Below are 11,242 nucleotides of genomic sequence, written 5' to 3'. Positions count from 1 at the left end.
GAGTCCCCGGTCACTTGGAGCACCTGAATGGGTCAGCGGGAGCAGATCACTTCTTTTCTTCAGGGTTAAGAACTAACAGGAGTTTGTCACAAATGAAAAGCTAAGTTCGAATGTTCCAAAAGGCATGCTACATAAAGCGAAACCACCAGTGCCTACCTGGTGCTTTGTCATTGCAGGATACTGCCAACCAACTTTCCAAAGTTTTTGAATTATTTATACTTCTGCCAGAAATAAGTAGGAGATTCCAGTGCCCTCATTCTGCCAAAGTTTGGGAATGTGGGTCTTTTTTCAAAGTCAAGTTTAGCTGGGTGCAGTGGCTCACGCCTGTAATCCAAGCACTTTGGAGGCCAAGGCGGTTGGATCACCTGAGGTCGGGAGTTCAAGACCAGCCTGACCAACATGGTGAAACCCCGTCTTTAAAAACAAAACAAAACAAAACAGAAAAACAGAGAACACATAAGAATACCCACAGCACCCAGTGGCATACCAACAACATACAGAAATCTATCTGAACCCAGCAAGCAACGGCAATCTCCAAGTGAATTAATGAAGTAAGAGACAACCAAAGGCAATCAAAATCATCAACTCCATTTCATATTTGTCATGAATTCGTAAATTAACTATATATCTTGAAATTATAAATTGAGCTGACATATAGTAATAGAGAATGATAGTGTTATATATTGGATGATATCTAAAAATATTTACCCAGGTACCTTAAGTAGAGTGATTGAGTCTTCTGATTTATAGAATCATAAAAATTAACTCCCTTCTAAAGATATTACCTACTTAATTTATAAGTGAGTCCAAAGCTCGTATCTCTTGCTGCATTACAGCCAGCAAGTCGAGAGACAAAGTGTGGGAACAGGGAAGGTGACTGTATTCCAGAGAGCCGCCAAACTGAGCAGATGGTGAACTAATATCCTAAAGAACCAACTTAAGTTAATATGGATTTCAGGCCCCTTGTATGTTAGGGAAGGAGGAAGAAGGAGGTTGAGGTGAAGGGGTCGGATAACGACAGGCTTAAGGGCTGCAGTGAGAGCCCAAGGGGGTGGTGAAAATTCTTTGTCCTCTGCCAGGTCACAATGCTCTAATAAATCTTCAACTAACACTGTTTCTTGTGTATACAACCTCTTTATCTCCTCAGAAGTTAGTTTCAGGAAGGGTTGTTTTTTTTTTTTAAACAGAGTCTCTGTCACCAGGCTGGAGTGCAATGGCTCAATCTTGGCTCACTGTAACCTCCACCTCCCAGGTTCAAGCAATTCTCCTGCCTCAGCCTCCCAAGTAACTGGGACTACAGGCGTGTGCCACCATGTCCAGCTAATTTTTATATTTTTAGTAGAGACAGGGTTTCACCATGTTGGTCAGGATGGTCTCAGTCTCTTGACCTCGTGATCCACCCACCTCAGCCTCTCAAAGTGTTGGGATTACGGGCGTCAGCCACCGTGCCCAGCCGGGAAGGGATTATCATCATCTGTGCCTTAAAGTTAAACTATAAACTAAATCCCTCTGATAGACAGCTTGGCCTATGTGCAGAAGTAAGGGAAAGCAGTTAGCCTGAAAGACACCACCACAGGGTAGGAAGGGTTAGGAGCGTAATGTAGTTGTCATGCATGCTAGGCCTCCTTTTCATTGTTAGATATTTAATTTTCTGAACATATTATTTTAATTTTTTATACCTTTTTTTTTTTTTTTTTGAAACTGAGTCTTGCTCTTGCTCAGGCTGGAGTGTAGTGTCGTGATCCTGGCTCACTGCAACCTCTGCCTCCCTGGTTCAAGCAATTCTCCTGCCTCAGCCTTCTGAGTAGCTGGGACTACAGGCGCCCACCACCATGACTGGGTAATTTTTTGTATTTTTAGTAGAGACAGGGTTTCACCACATTTGCTGGGCTGGTCTCAAAACTCCTGACCTCAAGTGATCCACCCGCCTCGGCCTCCCAAAGTGCTCGGATACAGGCGTGAGCCAGGGAGCCAGGTCTAACTAATGTTTGTACCTTTAAACAGATACTGGCAGTAACGTTTGCTTCTTTGACCAGTACAACCAGCATAAGAAATTCAGGAAGTTCAATTTAATTATTTAATTAAAACTTTCTTTGCTTTCTTTCTTTCTTTTTTTTTTTTTGAAACAGAGTTTCCCTCTGTCACCCAGGCTGAAGTGCAATGGCATGATCCTGGCTAACTGCAAACCTGCTTCCGGGGTTCAAGCAATTCTTGTGTCTCAGCCCCCGGAGTAGCTGGGACTACAAGTACGCACCACCATGCCCCGCTAATTTTTGTATTTTAGTAGAGTCGTGGTTTCACCATGTTGGTCAGGCTGGGTCTCGAACTCCTGGCCTCGCAAAGTGCTGAGATTACGGGTATGAGCCACCACACCCAGCCTTAAGATTTTCAGGCCAAAACAAACCTAAGTCTTGTATGTATTAGAATATTATACTACCACTATTTTCTACCTTATAAAAAATTCTGAAATAAAATATAGTATGTAACAGTTTTTAGGTCAAGATGATGATGATGATGATGATTTTTCAAGACGGAGTCTCCCTCCGTCACCCAGGCTGGAGTGCAGTGATGTAATTTTTACTCACTGCAACCTCTGCCTCCTGAGTTCAAGCAACGCTCCTGCCTCAGCCTCCCAAGTAGCTGGGATTACAGGTGCACGCCACCATGGCTGGCTAATTTTGCATTTTTCGTAGAGATGGGGTTTCACCATGTTGGCCAGGCTGGTCTCAAACTGCTGACCTCGTGATCCCCCTGGCTCGACCTCCCAAAGTGCTGGGATTACAGGTGTGAGCCACCGCACCCAGCATAACCAAGATTATTAAACCATTCTAATTTGTCAAGAATAACACTGATTTTTTTTTTTTTTTTTTTTTTTAAGATGGGGTTTCACCATGTTAGTCAGGCTGGTCTTGATCTCCCAACCTCAGGTGATCCTCCCGCCTTGGCCTCCGAAGTGCTTGGATTACAGGCATGAGCCACCACACCCAGCCGAGTCACACTGATTTTTAAAAAATGTAATGAACTAGGCCGGGCGCGGTGGCTCAAGCCTGTAATCCCAGCACTTTTAGGAGGCCGAGGCGGGTGGATCACAAGGTGGAGAGATCGAAACCAACCTGGTCAACATGGTGAAACCCCGTCTCTACTAAAAATACAAAGAATTAGCTGGGCGAGGTGGCGCGTGCCTATAATCCCAGCTACTCAGGAGGCTGAGGCAGGAGAATTGCCTGAACGCAGGAGGCGGAGGTTGCGGTGAGCCGAGATCGCGCCATTGCACTCCAGCCTGGGTAACAAGAGCCAAACTCCGTCTCAAAAAAAAAAAATGTAATGGACTTTCTGATGTCTTTATATATTAAATATTTACATTATTAAAATTGTTCAAAAGCATCAGATTCCTCTCTGCTATCAACTTTATTTCTTTTATCGTACCAAACTATCAAGATCATTAATTTGATTTACAGCTAAATCTATTATTTTTTCTTTTTTTCTCAAGCGGTATGTGAGGTCAAGTGTTATCACTCACATGTGATTTTTAAAGGGAGTTTTCACCATCATAAGGCACACTGAACAAGTTGTGTCCCTTGTCGTACTGAAAACCGTGGTGTCCTGTGTCTGCTCAGACAGGACACGCCCAAACCAGTCCTGTTTCTCATGTTAGAAATTCACCAAGAAAATTATTCCCTCATGAAACGTCCCATTTGAAGCATAAATATGCTGGGCGAGGTGGCTCATGCCTGCAATCCCAGCCCTTTGGGAGGCTGAGACAGGCATATCATTCGAATTCAGGAGTTTGAGACCAGCCTGGCAAATATGGTGAAATCCCCTCTCTACTAAAAATATAAAAATTAGCTGGATATGGTGGCATGCACCTATGATCGCAGCTACTCTTGGAGGCTGAGGCAGGAAAATGGCTTGAATCTGGGAGCTGAACTTGCAGTGAACTGAGATCACGCCGTGCACTCCAGCCCGTGCTACAGAGCAAGACTCTGTCTCTAAATAAATAGTAAAGCATAAGTAGTAAAATAATAATAGGAATAAGGCACAGGGTCTTGTTATTCTGTGTTATCTAGGCTAGAGGGCGGACCAACCTCAAGGCTGGCAGCCAGGTCCGCAGAGCAATCTCTGCATAAACAGCGCGGCCCAGAACTCAGCTCTGCCAGAGCCCAACAGAGATGAGACAGCTGCAGACGCCGCACTCTAGCGAATGACAGAACTTGCTTCTTAAGACGCCGTCATGTAGTAGAACACGGGGAAAACAACGGAAAAAAACCATCCCCTTGACTTACTTCATTTCGGCCCAAGACATTGACGCAAAATCAGTAAAAACACGAACCTCTTCCAGTAACAACAAATCTTTTTTTTAAACCGTGAAAGGCCAGGGGAAAGCGCGAACGCAGTCCCCCACTACCACAAATTATGCAGTCGAGTTTCCCACATTTGGGGAAATCGCAGGGGTCAGCACATCCGGAGTGCAATGGATAAGCCTCGCCCTGGGAAAACCACCTTCGTGATCATGGTATCTCCCCTGCCAGGTAAGTATGAGGACACGCGCCCCCGCCCCGACAAGGCCTCACGCGCCTCGCCCTTTACACGCACGGTCACTTGCCGCGGGCGCCGCACCCCCGGCCCTCCGAGCCCGGACACGCAGCTGGGACCCTGGGGGCCGACTCGCGGTCCCGGACTCGCTCCCACGCGGGGAACTCCCACGGCGGGAAGCAGCGGGTGGCCGAGCAGCAGCCCCTGCGCCGCCTCATCTGCATAGAGGCCGCCCCCTGCGTGACGTCACCGTCAGCGCCTTCCCAGGCCCGCCCGCTCCTCCGCCACTCAGCCGAGCGACCGCGGCCGGAGCCGGCGGGGAAGTGACGTCGGCCTCTCCCTCCCCCCGCCCCGTCTGTTCTCTCCCAGGGAGGCGGGGCCGCACCGTCCGTGACCGAGCGCGCTGTCGGCGGCCGCGGAGCCTGCGCGCCCTTCTTCAAATAATGGCTTTTGATTCGCAGCCTGGAACGTGTAGGATCGCAGTGTAAACCGGTTCTTTTCACATACGGTTAAGCTGGAGACGCAGCATTCCGCTTGAAATGGAAAGTCCTCCAATATCACAGAGAACCGTGTCGTTTCAACAAGCAACCAGCCAACCACGAGCACAGAAGGAAACCGCTGCAAACCCTACCGCCTTCGCCTTGATCTGATGTGTGTTTCCCTTTAGAGCATTCCTTTAGAACAGTGTCTCTGCGATCGGAGTTGAGGAATTCCATTTTTGTTTCTGTCTTACTGTCTTCAGTTAAGTTCATGCACTATTAAATGAAGTATTAGTAAAATAAAAAGAGTCTAAGCTCAATTTTACAAAAAACATATTTATGTATGGCCTTTATTGATTTTTCTTCTGCGGGGGCGGGCAGGGGGCAGTCTAGCTGGAACATACGTTCTTCTCTCTGCAGATACACCAGAAGAACACGACTCCATCGGCGTTGCCCCAATGTTAACAAAAGTGATTTTGAACTTAAGGTGATCAGAAATCGTACATATCTGTACTTTTTCTCTACTGGCGGTATGGTCTATGCTAAGCATGTATGATTAAAAAAGAGAGTAACTTTAAAATGGTTTGGAAGAAAAATATGTACGTGTGTGAATAGTACTTAATTCCAGGTGGTGGAAATATGGGTGCCTGGTTGTCTTCTCCTTTCTGTATCGTTTATATTTTTAAATGGGAAACTCAGTGACCTGGAAGTGAAAGAACAGATCAGCTGTGGAAGGGGTGTGGGGCGGGTGAGAGGAAAACGTGAAGGGGAGGACGAACCCCGCTCTGGCGGGAGCGTTTTTAAGTTGAAGGTTTCTGGGAGGCGTTTGTTGGGAGAAGAAGCATATGGGGGAGGCAGGAGAATCGTGAAAATATTCAGACAGTGTACTCCCTGTCGTACCGTTCCTCCTCCTCTTGTGTTTCTTCAAAAGAAATACACACACTTACATTTCTCTTCAAGTAATAAAGAATCTCTTCTTTATTATTTATGTGCTGTTTATGGTTGTTGTTGTTGTTTTTAATTAATGTGACCGGTGGGTTTATCTTGGTGCTGGCCCAGAAAAGTCAATGGAGCTGAGAACAGCCGCTTCCTGCAATAGAGACAGGATCTGACGCACGCAGAGCCAGCTAAGCAACAGGACAGAGGTTCATTACGACTCAAATCTATCTGCCCCCAAATTCAGATTAGGGTGTTTTTAAAGGACAGTTTGGCCGGCAGAGGGCTAGGGAGTGGGGAAAGCTGATTGGTTGGGCTGGGGATGAAATCACAGGGAGTTGGAGCTTGTCTTCCTGCACTGAGTCAGTCCCTGGGTGGGGGCCACAGGACCAGATGAGCCAGTTCACCTGTCTGGGTGGCACCAGCTAGTTCATTGTCGGGAACGGTCCGGGATGGCACGTCTGCCGGGGGTCTCTCGACCTGCAAGAGTGTCCCAATACCTGGAAGAGAGAGTGTGCGGAAGAAAGGGAGACAGAAAGCGGGCGTCTGGAGGGCTGGACAGGCCGTGCCTAGACAGCGAATTTTATTTTTCAAAGGCCAGGAATAAATACACTTTCTTTGCTCTGCTTTTCGTCATTGCAAGAGGAAATGCAAATCTGTACCTTACATGGCCTATACAATAGAGAAGTCAGATACACAATCAGTGGTTGTAAAAAGTAACAGAATTTCCTGTGATCACAAAGCTTGTTTACATCCAGACATTATTCCTCCTGGCTGCAGGTATTTCTGGTTCGATCTTGTTTTAGAACTGAGATGTGAAAAGGTTTTCTGGTTTTGCTCGGCAGAATATGTTTTAACCAGATTCTCCTTTGTCTGCTCCTGACTCAATTTATCTCAACTCCCCCACTCAGGAGTCTCTGAGTCAGGGATCAAAGCCATCCCGTATGGTGGCATTTGCTTTGCAAATATCCCCACAGTTAAACCATTATCTAGGGTACAAGGCAGTCAGGCAAGTAAAGAAAAGTTTAAAGCTATACTTAAAGAGTCATAAAGATTCAAAGCAGAAACTGGTTGCTGGTAGGGAGTCACTCTGTCTAGCAGCACCGCATAGTTTTAGGCCCAAATGGTATCGTGGTCGATATTAGACACTGATCATCCATCGTTCAGTTTCTTTTTCCGATAGCTCGACTGCCTCCAGTAGGAAACTGTGTTTTGGATCAAAGTCACCGTATAGTGAGACCCATACCTTTTGGGGGGTCTCACATGGGAATGTTCCCCACAGTGCATCAGAAGGCAGGTTCTGAAAAACACCTTGAACACCAATCTTCGGTTTTATACGAATGATGTTATCATAGGCACATCTGGGGAGCTTAGGAATCGTGTGGCTTCTGGCTGCATGGCTCCTGAGCCATAATTTTCAATCTTGTGGCTGATTTGTTAGCTTTGCTGTGGAGCTCTGATGCTCAAGAAAGGAAGGAGCCTGTCTCAGGAAGGGTCCGTTATCATCTTTGTTTCAGACTTAGACTTGGAAGTAAATTTCTCCCATATTTAGCCTGGCCTATGGCCAGGAATAGCCAAGGGCAGGTTGGAGGTTAGAAGCAAGTGCAGTGCTCAGGGTCACGTAGCCGGGGAAGGAGGATTTGAAAGTAGGAATTTGAACTGAAGGCAGCCTGGCTCCAGAAGGCGTTCTCAGAACCACTGCGTTTATACTGCTCCTGACGAAAGTGCCCTTGCAAAAACTATGACAGTGAGAAAAACCTGACGCAGGACAAGTGTGACTGTCAGAGAAATGTGAGCTGAGTGACCCCGAGCGGGTTACTTAACATCTCTGCATCCCAGTCCTCTCCTGTGGAAGATGAAGATGATGGTGCGACCTTGGCCTGTAAGGACTAAATAATCACACACGCTCATCAGCTGTGCCTGCCATGTGGCACTGTGCATATCAGGCACGGTCACCGAGTGTGGATCTGTTACTCATTTGCATGTTAGCTCTTGTAGTTTCCTGCAGCAGTGCGCAAAGTGCAGACGTGGTCAGTTACTGGAGCTCATGCCTGTAATCCCAGCTCTTTGGGAGGCCAAGGTGGGTGGAGAACCTGAGGTCAGGAGTCCGAGACTAGCCTGGCCATCATGGCCAAACTCTGTCTCCACTAAAAATACAAAAATTAGCCCCCCATTGTGGTGCATCTGTAATCCCAGCTACTCGAGAGGCTGAGGCAGAAGAATCACTTGAACCGAGAAGGCAGAGGTTGCAGTGAGCTGTGATTGCACCACTATCACTATAGCCTGGGTGATAGAGCGAGACTCCACCTCCAAAACAACAAACAGAAAGAGCAGATGTGATGAAAACCGGTTGTGTTGAAGTCACAGCAGTGATACTTTCCAGTGGCTGCGCACCCTCCCAGGGAGACTTCGGCAGTCCTCTCACCAGCAGTGATCTCCTGGGTGGGAGGTCCCAGGAAGGGCCCTCAATCTTCAGCAGGTTTGACCCTCAAGGAGCATCACCTGAGGTCCAGAGTTCAACACCAGCCTGACCAACACGGAGAAACCCCGTCTCTACTAGAAATACGAAATTAGCTGGGCATGGTGGTGCGTGCCTATAATCCCAGCTACCTGGGAGGCTGAGGCAGGAGAATCACTTGAACCCGGGAGGTGGAGGTTGCGGTGAGCCGAGATCACACATTGCCCTTTAGCCTGGGCAACAAGAGTGAAACTCAGCCTCAAAAAACAAAACCAAACCCTATTTCTCTCTGTGAGGAACTAGGTCTTTATTAGGTCATCTGTTCAGCTCATCCAAAGGGGATTAGTGATTCAGTTTCTTGCTTCAAATCAGCCTCAATAAAATTTTTATAGCTTTAAAGTGGAAGACATTTGAACACTTAGGGGTGGAAATAGGACTTTTCCTCACGCAGCCGAGGGTCACTGCTGAGGCCTTTACAGCAAAAGTCAGACCAACAAGAGAACAGCATACCTAGTTATTTAATGTAAGTTTCCCGTGACGGGAGCGCCTTCCAAAGGAAACGAAGGCCCATGGAAACAACTCAACCTCAGGGTTTTTTCCTGTTTTTCCCCTTTAACAGTAGGTTAGATGAAGAGTGGAGAGTCATAGAAAAGTGTGATGGAATGAAAGGAGTATGATCTAATGGTAATAAACTGGGGAAACATAGCAGGCCTATGTGTTCAGACTCTTCTCTGTGGCCCTGTACCTTCAGACACAACGACGCACCTTTCCTCTGGGTACAGAGAGGGCACCTCTCACATGAGAGCCTTATGATTGGCTTCAGGGAAGAAGGGCAGGGGGAGGGTGACAGTGGCCTTCCTGCTTCTGCTGTTTTCTCAAATTCCTTTAGTATAAAATATTTGAGAGCCCAAGGTGTTATATTTTGGAGCAGTGTGTCCTGAACCCCATCACTCACATGCTACACAACCCAGAATCTTTGAGGAGTGATACATGTGACTATAAAATATTTCAATGCAAAATACAAACGATGGCTGGGCACGCAGGCCAGCACTTAATCCCAGACTATGGGAGGCCCAGGCAGGTAGATCATTTGAGTCCAGGAGTTCGAGGCCAGCCTGGCCAACTTGGCAAAACCCCCATCGCTACAAAATATACACAAATTAGCCGGACACCGTGTCGTACACCTGTGATCCCAGCTACTTGAGGAGGGTGGGCTGAGGATCAACTTAAAAAGTAAAATCAAAAATTTTTTCCCTTTAGGGCCGGGCGCGGTGGCTCAGCCTGTAATCCCAGCACTTTGGGAGGCCGAGGCGGGTGGATCACGAGGTCAAGAGATCGAGACCATCCCGGTCAACATGGTGAAACCCCGTCTCTACTAAAAATACAAGAAATTAGCTGGGCATGGTGGCGCGTGCCTGTAATCCCAGCTACTCAGGAGGCTGAGGCAGGAGAATTGCCTGAACCCAGGAGGCGGAGGTAGCGGTGAGCCGAGATTGCGCCATTGCACTCCAGCCTGGGTAACAAGAGCGAAACTCCGTCTCGAAAAAAAAAAAAATATATTCCCTTTAAGTTTAGACAGGTGAAGCAGTGGGAATGGAGAAGGAACAAAGAAATCTGTAAGGAACTGTGATCAGTTGCTTGCAAACACGAGCGATCTGCATGCACTACACGCTGTCGTGAAAGCCTCAGGTGCTGCAGAGCTGGTGGTGAGCAGCAGCAGTGAGGCAGCGTCCGGGCCCCGCGCTTCTCTCTGGGATAACAACGCTCAATGCGCCTGCTCCTCTGGCTGTGCGATTTTCCACCCCAGGCCCTCCAGTCCAGCCTGCAAGGGGAAACGGAGCGCGTGTTTTCGCTCCTGCGTCCACTCCAGGGAGCCAACAAGGCCCCTCTCTCCCACCGCCCACCGCACCTCCCCACACCCTCCAAACTGACCCCTCAAGGACTGTGGCGTTTTTCAGTCCTCTGTAACTGCTGAAAAGTCTCATATATTCAAAATAAAATCAGAGCGATGGTCCTGCGCGCCTGGAGGGACGTCTTAGCTCCCTCTCAACACCCGCTCATGAGCCCCATCCCAAGTGTTCTGCCGTGCAGAAGAAAACATTTTTGCATCTGTCTGGTCCTAAGGCGTCGTCTTCTCCTTGGGGCGGGGTCCTGGCCGGTGGAGGGGGAGCCCCCACCCCGACCGACACTCATCCCTCTGGGCTGCTCAGCCTCCGCTTCCCTGCGGCCCTGCGGGAGCTCCTTCCAGGCTGCGGAGGAGCAGGACCAGGGCTCCCAGTCCGCGAGCTTAAGAGGCCGCTGCGCGGATTTCTCTTTCGGGCTGAGCTCTTGGGACCAAACAATGAGATTTCCAGACTCAGTTTCCAAAGCTTAGTGAAACAGCGACAAAGAGCCCGCAGTAGAGACGTGGGAGCTAGAAATTCGGCATAAAATCAGAATATGAAGAACAGTAAATTAACATTCGGAATAGGATGGGCCATCTGAATAAACAGTGCTACTCCCAAGTTAGGTCTCCAGCCATGGACCCTACACCCAGACGCCATCACCAGCGACTGACTGAGCTAACCCATCACAATTTCATGCCACCATTCCTTACCACAAAGACAATGGGTGCCACTTAGAGATTTTCTGGGTGAAAGGCGTCTCCCGGGGTAGGATTGAGGCGAGGCAGCCATTTTAGTGGCGGAGACCGCTCACCCCAAAACCCAGGGTCACGGGGTGGGGCTTCCTGCGTTGCTGGGGCGCTGGCTCTCCCATTGCATGAGGCCCGCTCAGGACGGTGACCCTCCAGGCTTGGTGACTCCGACTGGATGTTTCGCGATTTCCCTGTGGACCA

At 48.4% G+C, this 11,242-nt stretch overlaps 2 non-coding genes across 2 annotated transcripts; both read right to left on the bottom strand.

The window, feature by feature from the left end:
* Positions 1-3,579: 3,579 nt before the first annotated feature.
* On the bottom strand, positions 3,580-3,690 carry LOC141582364 (small Cajal body-specific RNA 23). The gene has a single exon (XR_012515230.1).
* A 683-nt stretch (positions 3,691-4,373) lies between these two features.
* LOC141582367 (U1 spliceosomal RNA) lies at positions 4,374-4,537 on the bottom strand. Its single transcript, XR_012515233.1, has one exon. It is a non-coding gene; the product is annotated as a U1 spliceosomal RNA (small nuclear RNA).
* Positions 4,538-11,242: the final 6,705 nt, after the last annotated feature.

This window comes from Saimiri boliviensis, chromosome 19, assembly GCF_048565385.1.
Source record: "Saimiri boliviensis isolate mSaiBol1 chromosome 19, mSaiBol1.pri, whole genome shotgun sequence".
Classification (NCBI taxonomy): domain Eukaryota; kingdom Metazoa; phylum Chordata; class Mammalia; order Primates; family Cebidae; genus Saimiri; species Saimiri boliviensis.
Note: the sequence above shows the minus strand (reverse complement) of the source record. Positions and strands in the feature narration are given on the sequence as shown.